The sequence below is a fragment of the Aphelocoma coerulescens genome, chromosome 10 (assembly GCF_041296385.1).
Source record: "Aphelocoma coerulescens isolate FSJ_1873_10779 chromosome 10, UR_Acoe_1.0, whole genome shotgun sequence".
Taxonomy (NCBI): Eukaryota; Metazoa; Chordata; class Aves; order Passeriformes; family Corvidae; genus Aphelocoma; species Aphelocoma coerulescens.
Window position 1 is genome coordinate 1,522,564 of NC_091024.1, and position 17,327 is coordinate 1,539,890.

The following is a 17,327-nucleotide window of genomic DNA, read 5'->3' on the forward strand; positions in this document are numbered from 1 at the left end:
CTTTCAGCAAGTGCTTTCTTGTTTGTCTTGTGCTTCGGTCTCACTGCAGAAATAGTGAGAGCTTGCTTTGTAGCAACCCTCAGTGCTAAAATTATGTTAGACTGAGCCAAGAATGGGGCAGATGCTTTCTAGATAGTGAGAATCCTGGTGTTTGTGGTCGAAGGAGGAAATGTATGGAGTGTAGGAAGGGAATAAGGGCAAAGGCAGTAAGCAGTGGTTTAAAACCTTGCAGGTGCATGCAATGCTCTCTTTTGGATTTTTTCTCTGCCAGGCCTCTGGGGTTTTTGTGACCCAAAATGACCAATCTGCCAGGTGACCTTTTAGAAACATGCCTGCTCTTGCAATAGAGAGCAGCCCACCTCTTCTGAGAGTGTCCAGGGACACGTCACATCCCGGACACCTCCAGCTGGTGTCTTGTCTTATGTAGTGAAAAAAAGTTTTGTAACCACAAGAATTGTTATCATGTAATGGTATTTATTGGTTTACATTTCCTTGAGTGCTGTTCACTGCCACAACCAAAGCATGCCTGTGTATATGTAAATATTTTATCAGCTTCAGTCCCTTTTACTAATATGTGAGTTTAGGGCATTAGAGAGGGAAAGAGCCACACTTGGCGTATAGTTCCACTTTTTGGTTGCTTTCTCTCTTGATCTGCATAAGCTTCATCTTTGTACCCCATTGCCACAGATAGGCTCTGATGTGCATTGTTTTTTCTGGTTTTTTTAATCTCCAAGACATTCTGGTCTGTATGCAGCAGTTTCACTGCCTCATATTCCCCTTGAATAGAAGCACGGAGCTGGTTATGCATCTGGGTGCTGTGAAATAAACCAATTTCATACCTCCCAACATGTATCTATGAATATTATATCTGCAGGGTGAGCCCTGGCAGAGTTTAAGGTGCTGATATGTTTGCACAGTGTACTTTGCAAGTATGAGTCTCCCCCTTTTATTTTCTAAAAATCAGCCCTGAGTTTTGATCTTGTTCAGCTCTTAAATGCTCACAGCTAAAGCTTATCTTTGTTTGACAGAGGAATGGAGGCAGGTTTCTGTTTTTTCAAAATATACAGATAGCAGTAGACTGGGTTTTGGATTCTTGATTGTCCCAGCTTTATAATTTTATAATCTTCAGTAAGAGAAAATTTTTCTTTTTTTGTCATATGTCCAACACATCAGTGTGCACCTTACTGTTACATCTATAATTTTGATATCCTGGATCATGCTATCATGTAGATAAAAGTATTAAAGGCAAAGCATTAAGTTTGAGTCATTTTTGTACTCTTGAACTGATCTAAAACAGTCTCATTTTTAGTCAAAGTGGCTTCTTAAACAGTTGACATTTCATGTATTGAGAAGTTCTTTGCTTTATTTCAGTGAGGATGAGAGGATGATCAAAGCAGACTTGCAGGGCTTGCATTTTGAACCACTTTTTTTTCATTGCAAAAGCCAGCTGGGCCATGAAAAGCTCACCTCAGAAATATTTCAGCTGAACTGCTTATCCTACTTTTACCCACTGCATTTTTTTAAGCACTGCCCACGAGCGAAGTCGCTCCTCACAGAAACTCAGCCAAACCTGTTTGGATGGTGAGCAGTCACTGAATGGACTGAGAACGGTAGAGGTGGAACCACGTTAGAGTGCCCACTGTGCATGAAGGAAGGTCTCACTGGTCCTGCTCGTTTGCCATGCCTGCTGTAAGCAGCTCTCCTTTCCTTGCAGCTGGTTGAGGGGTGCCTCAGATCAGAGGGGTTTGTGGGTTCTGATCGTTACTTACGTGGAGGAGGAAGGATGGGGCAAGAAAAGCTTTTAAAAATCCCACTATCTAGTGGGGGAAAAGAGACTTTACTATAAGAAAGTGCTTTTGTGACAGAAGAGATGGATGTGCCCAGGCTGTCTGACCTGACAGCAGTTATGGATCTCAACACCTGGGGAAGCAGCTGCCAGCAGAGGGCCCCTTAGATTCCTGATTTTTGAGTCTTGGCTACAAAGCACTAGAAGAAAATTCTAGGTTCTGTTAACATTTTCTTGCTAAAGGTAATATGAGGGATGATGACAAGGTCCACAGTAACGAGAAAAGCCCATGTATCTAAAGGACAGCTGTATTGACATCTCTTATTCCAGTTAGAGCTTTGTACTTAATGACTCTGTCAGTAAAAGAGCAAATACATAAAATCATATTATAGAATTGGAGCTGAAAATCTCTCTTAATTTTGAGAAGGAGGAGCTCATAAAACTGCCTGAAAACTCTTGAAGAGCCATTCTTGTGTCCTGGAGTTGTTTCCTTTGGATTGGTTCATCTGTCAGGGGAGAAGAAAATCTGCTACTTGTTATAAATTCCCAAGCATTAGTGACCAGTACTACCAGCATCTGAAGCAGCTTATCTAGGTTTAAACAGTTTGGAAAAATAAATAGACTTATTTCACACAAAACCCATTTTGTTCTACAGATCTGCTGCCATTGTACCACAGTGTTTGGCAACGTTGATACAGGCTGAGGGAACCCAGTACCTCTGGAAAATAAAATAGTAGGTCTTAATTGATTTGAAGTGGATAATTATCACCAGGTGTCCAGCATATGTCACATCCTTGACAGAGGGATTATCTTGTTTTCTTGAAAGGCTGTGGGGTTTAAAGTTGAGGACACATCAGAAGACTTTTAAACTCGAGAGTGTTTATCATTCCTTGTAAGGGGAGAGGTAAATTACTCTGTAAGCTTCAGATGGCACATTTATTTAGGGTCACCCTGGTTTCTGTGGTCTCTTCTAATGCTGTAATTCTCTCAGGATGCAATGGGGATGTCACTGAGAGTTTTCCATCACAATTTGGTGGTGATCTCATGTTGCACTCCTCTTGTGACATTTTTTGACTTTGATTCACAGTACTTTTTTCTTAATTACTTTTCACTTGTTTTATTACTTAATTATTTCTATCACTTAATTATTTTTCACTGTGTTTTAGTGATCTGATCCTTTGCATCTGTCAGACATCTCTCACTACAGAGGGGTTTGCAATCCCAATGTGCAGAGCAGTCAGGTGATTTCGTTACTCTGCTTCTGAAGCACTCGGCCTTGTCTAGGATTAGTTTATACTTCTTACTCAATCCTCTGCATCTCAAAAGGAAGATAAATATGGTAAAATGCAAAAATGAGGGAATAAACCCCTTTTTCCAGTCATTTCTAGAGTTTGAGTCAGTGGGCTGGAATTTGTGTAGCTGAAGAGGTCTATCACATCTAATTACTATGGAAATGTATTCTAGCAGTGTTGAATGATTATTATAGCCTTGTAGAATAATCCTGTACCACTTGATTACTATGAAATCTAATCTAAATAGCACTTACAACTTCATCTGTTTTTTAGGTTAGAGGAGGAGGAGGAAGAGAGAAGGAAGAGATGACAGCTTTCAACAGAAGCTTGAAAGTGGGAATTTAGTAATGATCATCCTGGCAATCTAAAGGGGCTCTTGACAAGTAAATGAGGAGGTAGGAGCCTAACGTTGTGTCAGAGGGCAAGTGAAACAGAAATGCAGAACATAGCCACCATTCTGTGTGTTGAAAAAACGTCTGTACCATGAGATAAGAAAGATTGTTACATTTGATGCATCTGCTATTATTTGGAATTCTGCTTTTCAATTTTGGTGAGCTTTCTTATGACAGGGTTGCCTTATTTCACAGCTGAATGGGATCTGTCCCTAAAGCCTGCTTCTCTGAGATTTTAAGTTCTTTCAGCTGCCTTTGACAGCACTTTTAAGATGCTGCTGCAGCGCTGCAGTGCTGGTGGTGGCCACAACTGTACCTGCTCCAGTGTCCACTGAACTCGATTTCTTGTCAGCCCTTCTACCCAAAGTGTACGGTGAGTTTCAAGGTGCAGAGAAGTTTGGAACTGCAAACTTCCAGTTACTGTTGTAAATGTTGACATTCCTGCTGTCTGGGGTCAGCTTGGTCAATCAGTTTTCTTAGCACCACCCAGTACTGGCATGTGACTGGGAATTAACTGGTCAATGCAGACCGAACCCATGGCCAGGGAAGGAAATACATTAAAAATATCTTCTATAAATGTAGGATTGCATTTGAATATTACTATTTGTTTGGATTACTGCAGTAAGAGCAGTGCCTCTTTTTTGTGCCTTTGTATGGTGGCTGGTGTGTGGTTTGGAAAAATAACTTGCCAGTTTTAGCACGTTTCACAAAAGGTCTTGTTGCCTGTGAACCACCACGACGTCCATGGGAGTTATCATCCACACAGGACAGTACAAGGGCTTCATGTGAAACAAACCATCTCCTGAAGCAGAAGAGGTGTGTCAGTGCTTGTAAGCCATCAGAAAGAGCTGTGGGGTTGTGCAAACTTCTGCAGTGGTGGCAGGACTGGAATTTACTGCCTGTCTACCTCAAAGTTTCATTAGAACACCATGAGCTCTAATTAACTCAAAACTAACAAGAAAATGAGTCATGGGTAGACAACTGAAATCTCTCTAAAGTGCTTTTTATCAGACTCCTTTTGGTGACTAAGGCAAAGCAGCTGTGTATGAGGAGGGTTTTCTGTAGGTAGCTGCTATTGGTTTCTATTACTACTGGGTAGGTGTTTTGTTTCTAATTTGTCAGATAAAAAGCTGCTCTCTCTACCATAATCATATTTCTGCTGTTGTACTTTTACTGCTAGCAAATACCTTGGTCAATTTAAGCAACAAGTTACTTGGCACAGAGAGGACAACCATCTAAGAAACACAAATTAAATTTTTGGCTTTTTTTTCTCTGGCTAGAAACATCAAGTATTTTATCAAAATATGTAAATTAATCCTGAAGTAAAGTTTATCTTGGTACTTGAAAAAATGAGACTAAGAATGCATGACAATTCTCAAACCATTCTTTTTGCAAATGACTTTATGAATCAGATATAATAATTAACTGAAATAGAGCAGCTAGAAGAAAGACAGCACTTTTCCACAGTAAGCACCAACTGAGAGAGATCCAGCTATGGTAGAATAAACAAATTCTCTGGGTCAGTTCCAGACTTGTTATACCTGCTTTTTATCCTCACTTTTTTAGCCTCACTCACAATCAGTTTTTCCCTGCTGTGACAGTGATGCTTGGAAATGTCAGTTTGTCCAAAATTCACACACTTCCCAATTCTACATTGCTGTGCAGCAACAGCTGGCAGTGTCTGTCCCATGCCGTGTATTCTACCTTAACTCTGTCATGGCACACATGAACAAAAATCCACTTGAGAGTCTAAAGAATTATATCAGATACCACAGAAACACTGAACAGGTTTAGTTTTTTAATCTGGGGAGCCTGTATCTATAAAAACTGAAATTAGTTAATATTTTTGGATGTAAAGATCTTGAAAGGTTGGACAAAATGAATACACTTTCTTAGGATAGCTATCCTGCAAGAATGCTGTGCTATTTTTTAAAAAAAGAAACTTTGTAGAACACTTGCAAAATATATAGCATATTACTGTTGTTTTAATACCAGGAATTTGGCCAAAGACCTGCATATTTTCTACTAAAAAAGATTTCTGTGTTTAGATAGTGACAGCATATAATTTACACAAAGATAATTACAGTAGCAGATCAAAGCAGCTCCGGAAGGCATGCTTCCCACTCAAAACAAAAATAAATCCCATTTATGTAATGTCCTACTCATGCTGTTTGAAGAAAATTGCTAGAATATGAATTGAAAATTTACCTGTGTGTTCTTGCTACTTCTGGATTTTTGCCGGTGGAGAGTGCTATCCTGGCTCCTGATGTGCTCCTCTTAAAGGTCTGGATAGGTTTTCTGGTGATCACTCTCTGTAGCATCTTTTATGCAGGTGCTTCTTGTTGCTAAGAGATCAGTTGCTTAGAGATGGAAGTTTGTTTATTGTAATAGATCAGGGGCTGTTGCTTTGAAAAGAAAATTTTGTAATTTTACCTCTCCAGCTCAGTGTATCTGCTGCAAAACAGCCAGTGACAGAGATATACATGCCTAGTGCTGATTGGAATTGTGACTGGAGAGTGAAACTGAGAAGTAAACCAAGTTTATAATTTGTGTTTGGGGGCTCTGAACAAGGAAAGAGGAGATACAACTAGCAGAAATTATGTTAACTCTTTGCCAAGTGTATCTAAAGGTATTTTCAATTTCCAACAGCAAGGAAGTCCAAAGGTTTTATTCTTAGATAAAAACGTATAAAGTCATCAGTAACATTCTGTAGGATACAATCCTTCACTGGCACTGCAGAGGACTAACTGGCTATCCTCTATACTTTTACTGTACACATAAAGCTGCTTGTTCATGGTCCCTGTTGGTCTGATAGCTTGTCAGAATGGCCACACAAACGAAAGGCTGGTTTCTCTGCTTCGTGGTGCTTCTCCCTTTTTGCTGTAGTTTTGGGCGACTCAAACTTAACTTCCAATTGTTTTGAAGAATTGCATTATGTGATTACAGGAAATGTTAAAGTGATGTCCAAAGATCTACAGGAAAAGGTGTTGGTGCTGTTAAAAGAGGAGACTAACACAGAAGCATGAATAAGGTGCTCGTGCCTGTTACTGGTTTGAAGCAAGAGAAGTCCAAATTGTCTCAGTGTCTGCTATGGGCAATCCTTAGCTGGCTCAGCTGCCTCTTCTGTAGGTTTACCCCTAGGAGTCCAAACAGCCTGCTTTGGGAAATAGGTCAAAATCATCTTTTTTTCCTTAGTACTCTCAAGTTTAGAAAATTCAGTGACTCGATTCTGTTTTCAGCAAGGCTGTGTTCTATCCTGTGGCAGTAAGACATTGTGCATCCTTGTCTTTCACTGTCAGGCCACAGATGTAAAAGATTCTCATAAAATGTTTTCATTCTTCTTTTTCTGAATTCACTCAAGGCTTTAGCATTAGCATTTCTTTAGTAAGAGAACTCATCTAATGGGGAAAAGGGTCTTACATTTAAAGGACTCTGATCTCACTTGAAACAGAAGGTATTTTAGTGTTGTGCACAATAGTTCCAGTGATAGAATATTTTTAACTCAGGGAAGGATGAAAGAGACCTAGAATTTTGTTGAATGTAAAATCTCTTTTGAAAAGCCTTTCTTTAAGTAAATAAATAATGCAGACAGTTTGGGGAGAATAAGGACTTAATTCATGCACAAATTCTTGTGGCATTACTGCAACCCCGTGGAAGAGACTCCAGCTTACACAACCAAAAAACCAACATAATTTCAATCTGAGAACTGAACTCTTGTTCTTTTTCCATGTGGACACACTCTTCCATATCTATTTATTAAGCAGAGACTTGTTTACAGTACAAGCAAAAACGGGCAGAAGTTCAGTTCTGTTGTGTTCTGTGCTTAGAGCTGCACACAGTAATGGTTACAAGCTGTGGCATAGTATCTGACATTCTAGAAGTGTTAAAATGACTTTGTTTTATTTCAAGAAGAGATGATAGCTGGTTGTAACTTTTGAGCCTACCTAAAAGTTTAGGGGGAAGTCATGCATTAGTATTTTTTTTGTTTTGCTTTTACAAGCCAACTGTGTTTTTTCACTGCTTGTAGACTAAGGATATTTACATTCTGGAGGAGCTGGGGTTTGGTGCTGGTTTTGGTCCATTGCATGTTGTATTTCTTACAGATTGTTAATGTGGGCAAGCTAATGTAAGTGGTCAGTTCTGAAGCAGATGGATAATTGTTTCAGAGAGACCAAATTAAGAAAGCCTTGTATGAGAAAGGTGTCACAGAAAGTTTCCAGCTCCTTCCCATGACTTGGAACTGGCTTATGGTATTTTGTGTAGTTGTGGTTTCAGCTGCTGAGAACAACAGCCTGTGTTGGATTTTCTGTGCTGGTTTTCTGGTTGTATTTTTCCTTCATGCTCCCCACATGTTTTTTCAGAAGCCAAACTTGGTCCTTGTTGCCACTGCAAACACACCATTGCTTTTGTGCTCTGTCGAGGAAGGATGCAAAGGGAAGTTCTGATATTCCAAATGCTCATGTGGTTGCAGCCACCCCCCACTGATGGTTTGTTTTATTGGTGATGGGTCAGGCACTGGCATTAGAGAGTAACTTGGCTGTTGGTGAAAGAGCTCTCAGAGGCATTGCTTTCCTTAGTGCTAAATTGAAATTAAAACAAATATTAGTTTTGTTTGGAAGCACCTGAATCCTTAGATATTCTTTACTATACATGCACAAAATAGACTACTAAAGTACTAATTTTTAAAAGCTCATCAGAATGATGAGTTTAGTAAAATAAGAAGTTAATGTAAGGAATGTGAAACAAATTCAGTTTTTTTCTTTGTCAGCAAGTGTTGCTCGAGGTTTAGGGGGAGATCAGGAATGGCCAGCTTCTCACACAAACACATTTTTATTCCTTGCTCTATGATAATTTATTTAACTAAATGTGCATGTCTAAAAAGGAAAAACCTGTTAAAGTTTTTGTTGGAGTTCCTTCTTCTGACAGTGCTATGTATCTACTTACTAATACAAGGAATTTGTGCAGGAATTCAGGAGCAGGAAGCTGATTAATCTGGTCATGAAGTAGTCTCAAAATGAGTTCATTAGCACGAAAATGGTTGTTTATATTTCAACTATGTTTTTGTCAAGATTGACTTCTGTGAGATACAGCTTTAAATCAAATAATATTTCCATATACCAGAGAAAATGTATCTTTCTCTCATGCCAAAGAATGCCTGGAACTTTGCATAATTCAACCAGAATGATTAGACTTGTTGTTCACTACAAAGGTCTGTGGTTGAACACTATGAATTCTTTAGAGCCTGAGTAGGCATTCACTGAATTAACAAAGTTGGGTTTTATACCATGAAACAAAAATAAAGCAGGATTTTTTTTGTTCTAAATATTTCACAGTAGGCTGTTCAGGGAAAAGGATGCAAAATGCTCTTCATAGTTGAGCAGAAGGGTATGTAATCTTCTAGGGGCCCTGTGGCTCATATGATAACATTGATTAGAGTCATAAGGGCTTGAATCTCCCCCAGTAACTGTAGGAAGAAAATAGCTTACACTGACTCAGTGGCAATGAAATCAGCAGTGTAAGAATCACTATTATGAAATTGGTAGGAAGGGGTCAGGCTCAGATCTGAATTCTTTTTATGTTCTGATGGTTTCAGTGCAATCTCAAGGGTATGAGGGAAATGCTTGCTTTACCCTGAGGATGGCTAGCCACTGGTGAATCTGTCCCTAATATACTCCATGTTGTGTGAGCAAAGGAAGGAAAGAGGAAGCAGAGATATCAGTGTGAACATGGACTGTCAGCACAAAGGCGTGCTGGAGACCCATGGAGCTTGCTGCTCCATCTCTGATATTGGCCAAAACCAGATGCCAGGTGGGGAGTTTAAACATGGGACAGATGTGTATACCTTCCTCTCCGTGCCTTTCCTTCCCTGTATAAAAATAAAGGAGCCCAAAGTGGAACTGTTAGCCACCCCTATGTTCACAATAATGGCCACCTGTCTGTCCTACGAACTTGAAGAAAGACACTGGAGTAATTTAACTGGCCATTTTATTCCTACTTTTTCTTTTAGCTTCCCGTACATGCTCTTTTCCTCCTACCCTTAACAAGGCAGTTATCAAGTACTGAGAGAGCTGAGACTACTGCAATTATCTGTCTTCAAATACTTCCAGTGCTACTTTATAATTTAGGTGTGTATCAGCCAGGGGAACAGGTGATGTTCAGCCTGTCAGGTTCTCTCACTGGTGAGCAAAATTGTCCAACAAAACATCTGCTGTGTGTGTAAAAACTTATCAATTCCTTAAAATTGTGTCAGTGAACTGCTTGCAGATTTTGAGTTGGTTTCAGTCCACTGTTAAAGTAATAAGAACTAATAAAGCACAAACCAGCTTTTAGCCATTGTCTTCATTTCCAGCCACACTTCCAGTGCTTCCTTGGGCAGTGCCTGGGTGCTGTCTTTAACCATCTCCTTCATTTGGCAGCGTCCACTGCTCTCTGAAACCTGTTCATATCCCCCGCATGACTGTTTCTCTGAGTTATTCTTTCATCCATTTCCAGGAATAGATCTATTCATTGTCATAAATGGACCCTTTCAAAGAACAGGGTGTACATAGGCAGGTGTGTTTTGAGGGAGTTAGTAGCACACAATATTGGAAATCACTCATTTTACATTTTGTACGTGAATTTTTCTTGTGCAGTGTCTTGTAAGGAGCTGCCTTTGGCCTTTCTACCGTAATATTCAGTGCAGAGATGAACTTTTTTGGCCTCCCCAGCAGAATTTTGTTCGTGCAAACTAGAGTTTGGCTTCCCTAGCTAATGCCATTTTAAAAAGATCACCTAAGTGCTCCTGTATCAGTGTAGTTGATTGAACCCATTTAAACTGCCCACTTTTTTTCTTTTGTGCCCAGCTTCAGAAGGTCTACACTGCTTGCAGTTCTAACACCAGGCAGATTTGGCAGTTCTGTATCACAATTCTTCACCATTCTCTTTCTAGCTTGTTGCCCAAACTCCCAAACTTTAGAGGGTGTTGGGAAGTGTGTGTGCTCAACATCTAGGGTGTCTCAGTCATCAAAGTTTCAGTAAAGAACATTAGCTCTTATTCTGGAAGGAAAGAAAAGCTTTAGGAGAAGCTCATCATATTGTCAGGTACAAAAGAGTCCATAAGTGCCTCTTGAAATCTTTCTGCCTAAACTACCTGGAGACAGGTACCAGTCTTCAGACATCACCTTTGGGTAATTGGGCTTTGGTGTTTATGTTTTTGGTGGGTTTTCTTTTTGCTTGCAAGTGTTGTTGATGGAAGGAGCTTTATAAAAGGTGCTCCATGTGGGTTTGAACGCTCAAAAAGATCTCTTCAGTGGTTTCTCTTACCTGGAACAAATGCAGGCAAAACTGTTAGTGAGGTGACCAAATGCAGCTCCTTAATTTGTGTACTTGTGTTTTGATTTTCTTAGAAACAGGTCTCACGTGATGTTTGTGTGCTCTGGGCTTTATGACACCCATTCTTCCCCCAAATAATCCATGTGTGAGGAGGTGCATAGGAGCCAGTGGGTTGGTTCAGCTGGTTTTTGAGGGTTATCTTCACACCAGATCTCTAAGGAAGAGTCTCCTAGTCTTAGGTAAGGAAGATCAAACCCTGAGATGTGTCCCTGCTCAAGGGGAGAGTCACCTGGAATGCAGTCCAGTGGCAAGTCAGAGAAAGCTTGAGTTGGACTCATCCAAAGATCTGTCATTAGTAGAAGGTCTCTCTGTCTTGAGGAGCCACCTCGGGAGGCTCATGGGGAGATCACTGTCCTGCAGCCCAGCAGGGAGGGCTCAAAGGCAGCTCATGCAGGCTCCCATAGCTATGGAATAAAATGTTTGGCTCACAGTAAAATGACAGGCGATCGAAAGGTGCGCAGGGGACTCCTACGCGTTGCTGCTCGCCGGCGCACGCTCCCCCTCTCTGGCTTCCCTGAAGGAGTTTCTGGCCCAGCTGTGGGTCAGGCCTTTACCTCCTTTGGAGCCAATAACCAAATACTTCATTTTCTTAAGCAGTCAAGTGCACCTCTTGCATTTCCCCCCAAAAATCACTCTTCTTGTTTTGTCCATATCAGATTGATAGGACAGCATTAAAAACTCCTAATGAAAGCCAAAGTGGAAAGAGTTAACAGTATAGATATTTTTCTTCTATTAATCTGCCTACAGAAGTTCAAATCCTCAGACTGTCATAGACCACACTTGCTAATTCAAGAAGTACTACCTCTTTTGAAGAAGGGGACAGTGTGTTCTTGTCACAGGCAGAAGCAGCTGTAATGGGGTGTTACGGGAACAGGTCACGGATGCACTGTCTAAACTAACTCTCTATTAAGTGCCTGAGCATCCACGCTTTCAGCTTCTTAGATGGTCAACTTGTTTTCATTTAACTCCTTCTCCTGAGCTGGCATTTCAGCTGGTGAGAAAAAGAAAGAGGTGTGTGAAGATTTTTGTCCTTGACGTGCAAGTACTAGTGAGGACTGTTAGATTTTCTGTCCTTGTCTGTGGGCATTAGACCGATTTGAGAGCAACACTTTGGGGAGTGGAGAAAGGTGCATTGAGAGGCAATCTGTTCCCTTGTCATGGGAAAACGTGTAAGCTGTTCAGAGTAGTTTAGGATGAGTCTTCAGATTGTTACTGGATTCTTTCTCAGTTAAATACTGTCTTTTTCCTCCTTTTTTTTTTTTTTTTTTGAGTAGGCTCTGCTGCCACAGCGATGTCTCTGCAAGTCTCGTGCAGTGTTCTTTTATGTGATGTCTGCAATAAAGGTGATATCAAAAATGTAAACCTTCAAACTACTTCCCCTGTTTTTCCCCCACTTGCTGTCTACTGGTGCCACATTTAGAAGAATGCCCCAGTATCCACTCAGTTCTTTCTAAGCAAATTTCTGTTATTTGGGAGTTAGAGCAGGAACATGAATCCACTGCTCTCTCATTGTATCACATGGAATTCTTTTTAATGGTCTCTTGGATACACTGTGGGATGATTCAGGCAACATTTTTTTAACAAGTGGGGATACTTTCCATGGAAAGTTCTAAACAAACTTGTGAAACTTTTGCTGAAATGAAAGTATAGCCAAACCCCCCAGCCAGTCAAAGCCAAGAGTGCTTGCAGGGCAGGAGCATTTGCACTGCTGAAGGTGCTGCAGGTGTTTTCTCAGTAGAATTAAAGCACTGAATGCCATTCTAAAGTTTAGCTTGTAAGGAATGTACGTGGCCATCACGTGAAAATGCTGCTAACCACGTCTAGTTGTCCTGAATCCTCTAATCTGCTTCTTCAAGTGCTGTTAGTGATATCAATTTCTCAGTTCAGACAGCCTTGGCTGCACAATCTCTGAAGAGAAGAGGCTTCAGAGAAGCCTCTCTGTGCCTGCTTTGGACCATCCAGAGTGCACTGCTTGTAGGCACAGCAGGTTTGCAAAAGCTTTTTCTGTGCACTGGGCTTCTGGTTGGTACAACAGAGTTTTTCAGTGATTTTTTAGGACTGTATAATTTTGCCTGTATATCAGACCAAATAATGAAGTATTTTGGGGCTCATCAGATTCTGATAAAATGCTGCATTTTTAATTTATGCTGTTTTGGCAAATACAAGTAACAAATATTTTGAAATGGTCTATGGAGAAAAAGAATACCATAACCATGAATGAATCCAACTTAAAGGTGTAGAGAATTTCACGTTGAAAGTGCTCCTTTAAAATAATTCCCTCTGTGTTGAAAAATATTCTTTTAACCTCCTGTATTATTATGGCTCCACCTTGTAAAAGCTGCAAGTCAGTTCTGTAGAAATACCTGTTGTAGGTTTAGGCTTTCTCATGTGTTTGACAGAATATTGTATTTTCATGCTACACAACACATTGTGATAATTGTAATCATCTGCAGAAGAAGCTGTTGGCAAAACCAAAATAGTTACCTGTGGCTATGTAGCAGAACAACCAAAATTGCTCCTTGGTTGTGAGCTCAGAATTCATGGCCCAGAATGTATGGCAAATGCCACAATCTGTAAAAAAAATTATCTTTTCCTTTAAAGCTGTGTGTAAGTATGCTTAGTCCAGGCCATTTCTGATAAGCTCAGAAACACAAACAAAGCTAAATGTGTCATAACCCGCACAGGTAAGAATTATCTGTAATTTTGTTTATCAGCCAGTCATACCATGAAATGATTGCTTGTCCATTGCAAAATTGCTCATAGTTACTGGTGTGTGTACACAAGTTAAACACCATGTATTTTCTGAAAACCTCCTTGTAACAAGATAAACTCAAATTGAAGCAGCAGTACTGAAATTTATTCATCTGAAGACATATATTTGCTGAAGATTATGGCTAAGACAGCAACATAATGGAAATGGAGCAAAATCCTCTTCAGTGTTTGGTGGAATCCAGTCAGTTTTAATACCTGAAATGCTCAGAATTATTGGCAGTTCTGAATTAAGCTTTTGTAAATAGTCTCAAAATAGCACTGCACAGGGCAGTACTCCCCAGTAATAGCTAAGCTAACTCTGGAGGAAACACCTTGGCAGCAGAATGGTTGTGTTAGTTTGGTCTCTGCCTGTGATAATTCTCTCTGCTGCTTAGTAAATGTTCACAGATGGACGTTTCTCAGCTGTGGTTGGTTGACTGAAACCTCTGGCTGGTGAATGTAATTGAGAAGAAATCTTCAGGTCTGTATTTTCCTTAATGACTTCGTATTTCTAGGCTCAGGAGAGGCCAGGTCCAGCAGATCTTCCATAAAAACTAAACAAGTAATTGATCCAAGGCTTGAGTGATAAGCAGTAAAAATCAGGTAAGAGTGTTCTAGATTATGAATATTCTTTTTTTTTAATGAATAACCAAACCCATCATTGTGGCTTTGCTTCACATAAATATTTATATATTAAATAATCCTCATCTCAACTTGACAGACTCCGTACACACCTGTAATAAACCCTGATCTAATTCTGTAACACAAAAATGACAATCCCTTATGCATGTATTTTAAAGTTAGTATCTAAACAGGCAAGTGAGGTGGCTTTGAGTAGTCACTTAGCTATGCAAGGACACTTAGCAGCATCCAAATTGCATCAAAAATAGAATATTAAAAAAAAAAAATCTATGATTAGCCCACAATCAGGTGCATCTCATTTCTGCTGAAGAGTAATATATTGTGGTGAATTACTCTAGAATGGTAAATTTTTCTGTTTGGTGGGGTTTTTTTCCTTAGTAACTGATGTGGCTGGGGAAATGCTGCAGTTCTTCCTCACTGCTGCACTTCCCTTACCTCACAGCTTAAGCACTGATTTCCAGCTTTCCCACCTGAAGGAACTGTACAATTACATTTAATTACGTTGAGATTAAGCCCATCCTAACATTAGTTACAAACTCTACACACAGATAATAAATACTTTGCATACACTAAATGTTGTGCTCATCTATGTCATGGTTACATCCAACCTGCTCCTTAAAGGAGGATCTCTGCACCCCCAGAAAGTGCAGGTGCTCAGCACCTCTGAGAATGCAGTGCCGTAGCCTCCGGTCTGTCATTCACATCCACAAACCTGGTAGAGTGACTCTTTTCCCAAAAGTCTTTCTGACTTGATCTACTTGTTTAGAAAATGACTGGTTTTTTGAGTTACAAGCTGTGGCATTTCCCCTCCTTTTGTCGTGCCTTCAGCTCTTTCACTGTGGAGACAAGAAACACAAATTCCGATAGAGCAATCTGAGAGGCTTCTTCCCAGACATGGAATGTGCCAAATTGCTGGCTGACGTGGGCTGCAGCAACAATGCCTGCAAAGGAACTGAGTATTCTGCCAGAGTGCCCCCTCCATCCTGTATTCCCAGAACAATCCCAGTGCTGTGGCACAGCCATGTGCCATTTTGAGATCTGCACAGACTTGCACATTTTCTGCTCTGCAAATCAAGGCACACACAGCTCTGAAACAAGGGTGCTTCAGGGAAGGGAATGTACCCCTTCCTTCACCTGGAAAAACCAGAGTGCTTTCCATACCTTCTCCCTAAATAGGGCAAAATACTCAAAATACAGTTTTATGTCTGTACATTCTGTTACTGGATGTGCAGCTTTTCTGAAAATTGTGCTTGCAGATAATTTATATTTAGAAAACCATATCTAAAGTCTAATCTAATAATAAAAATTTAACATATATTATCTCCTGTTTCTTGCCTTATGTTGAGATGATAAAATCACTGGAATAGAGAGAGCCTTTTAGGAAATGTGTCTGAATAAGGTTTGTTTTAGTACCAGGCTCTTCCTGAGTGGTAATACATCTATGAATATGATTCATTTTCCTTAATCCTAGACCCATATATTTAAACCTATGTCCTGGTCTTGCTTCGTTAGGGGTAGAGGAAAAGCAGTCATTTTTAGGATGTGACTGCCCTTGTTCTCAGGTCTCTGTGCTCACAGAGTTCCTGTATCTGTCTGTAAGAGGCACTGACAGGTCATGGATAAGCTCGTTAAAGGTTCCTCCTTAGTTACCCAGTGTATGTGATTTTTCTCCTGATTTTGGGTGAACAGGTAGTTGGTTACTGATGGAAGCTTTAACTCTTCTATCTGAAGAAGATCCAATTCGAGATTATTGGTAGATTTTAAAGATGAAAATGGCAGATTGGTTTGAATTGCTTTAATATAGCTGTTTTAAATGTCATTCTAATTCATGGCTTTACTGTTTAATTGTCTTTGCTACCTCTCTGTGTCTTTAAAATTGCAATGGGTTTTCCTATCAGGACCTCAAAGAATACGTCCTGTGGTTTTGATATGAGTTGACATCTAGTGCCTGTAATAATCTCCCTAATACAGCCAGCAGTTGTCTTGTGAGTGATCTGAGATCCCACTGCTGTTTCTCCATTTATCAATTATCCCAGTGCAGTTGGTGCATTTGTTTTTCAGCTGCTTGTGGCTATCACTGTGTGCAGTTTTCTGAAAGTCAAAGATACCGATAGTAAATTCATTATTTGACATTTCTTCTCTATGACATATTAAACAGTGCTATCATATGGTGCTGTGTCTTTCTCTTGGCTTCATGAAGTCTTACAATGTATATTTATGGTGTGTATAGTTATATATCAAATAAATAAGTTAGAAGTGCTCAAAAAGGCAAAGCTATGTTTAATCCTCTGTGAATCACAGTGGTAAATACGAATGACAAAAAGTTGAGGGGGAAAAAAGCTGGAATACTGCTTGTGTTCAATGCTTCCTGATTGGAAATTACCAAGAGCTACTGAGAGTGGATTCTAACAAAGAGCTGATTACAACAACTCTGTGCTTATGTCTAAGAGAGCAGCATAATGGAAATGGTGCAAAATCCTCTTCAGTGTTTGGTGGAATTTAGTCAATTGTAGTACCTGAAATGCTCATCATTATTAGCTGTAGTAGAATTAGTAGCTGTTAAGGGGGTGGATGCCATGTACAGTGATACGATGTGGAAACAAGTTTTTGAAGTAGAGAGGCAATCTTAACTCTGCCCTACTTTATATCCAGCTGCTTCATTTCTCCCAGTCTGTTGTACCTGGGCCACAGAGACATCCACTCCTGCTCCTTGGACAGACTTCTTAAAAGTGGATGGCATAAAAGAGTTTCCATAGCACACAGGCTCCAAATTTATTCTGTGTTGTTGGAATACCTTTACCAAATAATGTTCTTTGTTGTTTTGTATCTCAGTACGAAGACAGTTTAAGTTTGATTATTTGTTTGATGCTGAGTATTTAGTATTTCATTTCTGGCTGTGTTTCAGGGCAGTTGAGGAGTGTCCTCTTCCTTTCCTTCCTTACTGAACTGCAGGCTCCTCTGCAAAAAGCAGGGACTATTTTTCAAGGGTAGCTATCTGGGTTTCTCCAGTTCTTCTCATTGTTTTCTGGTTTTGATGGCAGTACAAAGATGTGATAGATCTTTTAAGCCACTTACTATTTGTCACATGCTTTG

General features: G+C 40.0%; 1 protein-coding gene across 5 annotated transcripts in view; it reads left to right on the forward strand.

Moving 5' to 3' along the window:
* Positions 1–17,327, forward strand: part of GLDN (gliomedin) — a 96,354-nt gene that overhangs the window by 57,678 nt on the left and 21,349 nt on the right. The window contains exons 1-3 of one of the 5 annotated variants that reach the window (XM_069025569.1): positions 2,442–2,519; positions 3,352–3,473; positions 14,108–14,195. The exons of 1 other annotated variant lie outside the window; for it this stretch is intronic. The gene's annotated coding sequence lies outside the window, so the exon portion shown is untranslated. Of the gene's footprint in view, positions 1–2,441; positions 2,520–3,351; positions 3,474–14,107; positions 14,196–17,327 lie in introns of those variants that run through there. 3 more of the 5 variants (XM_069025570.1, XM_069025572.1, XM_069025571.1) reach the window with 3 other exon arrangements.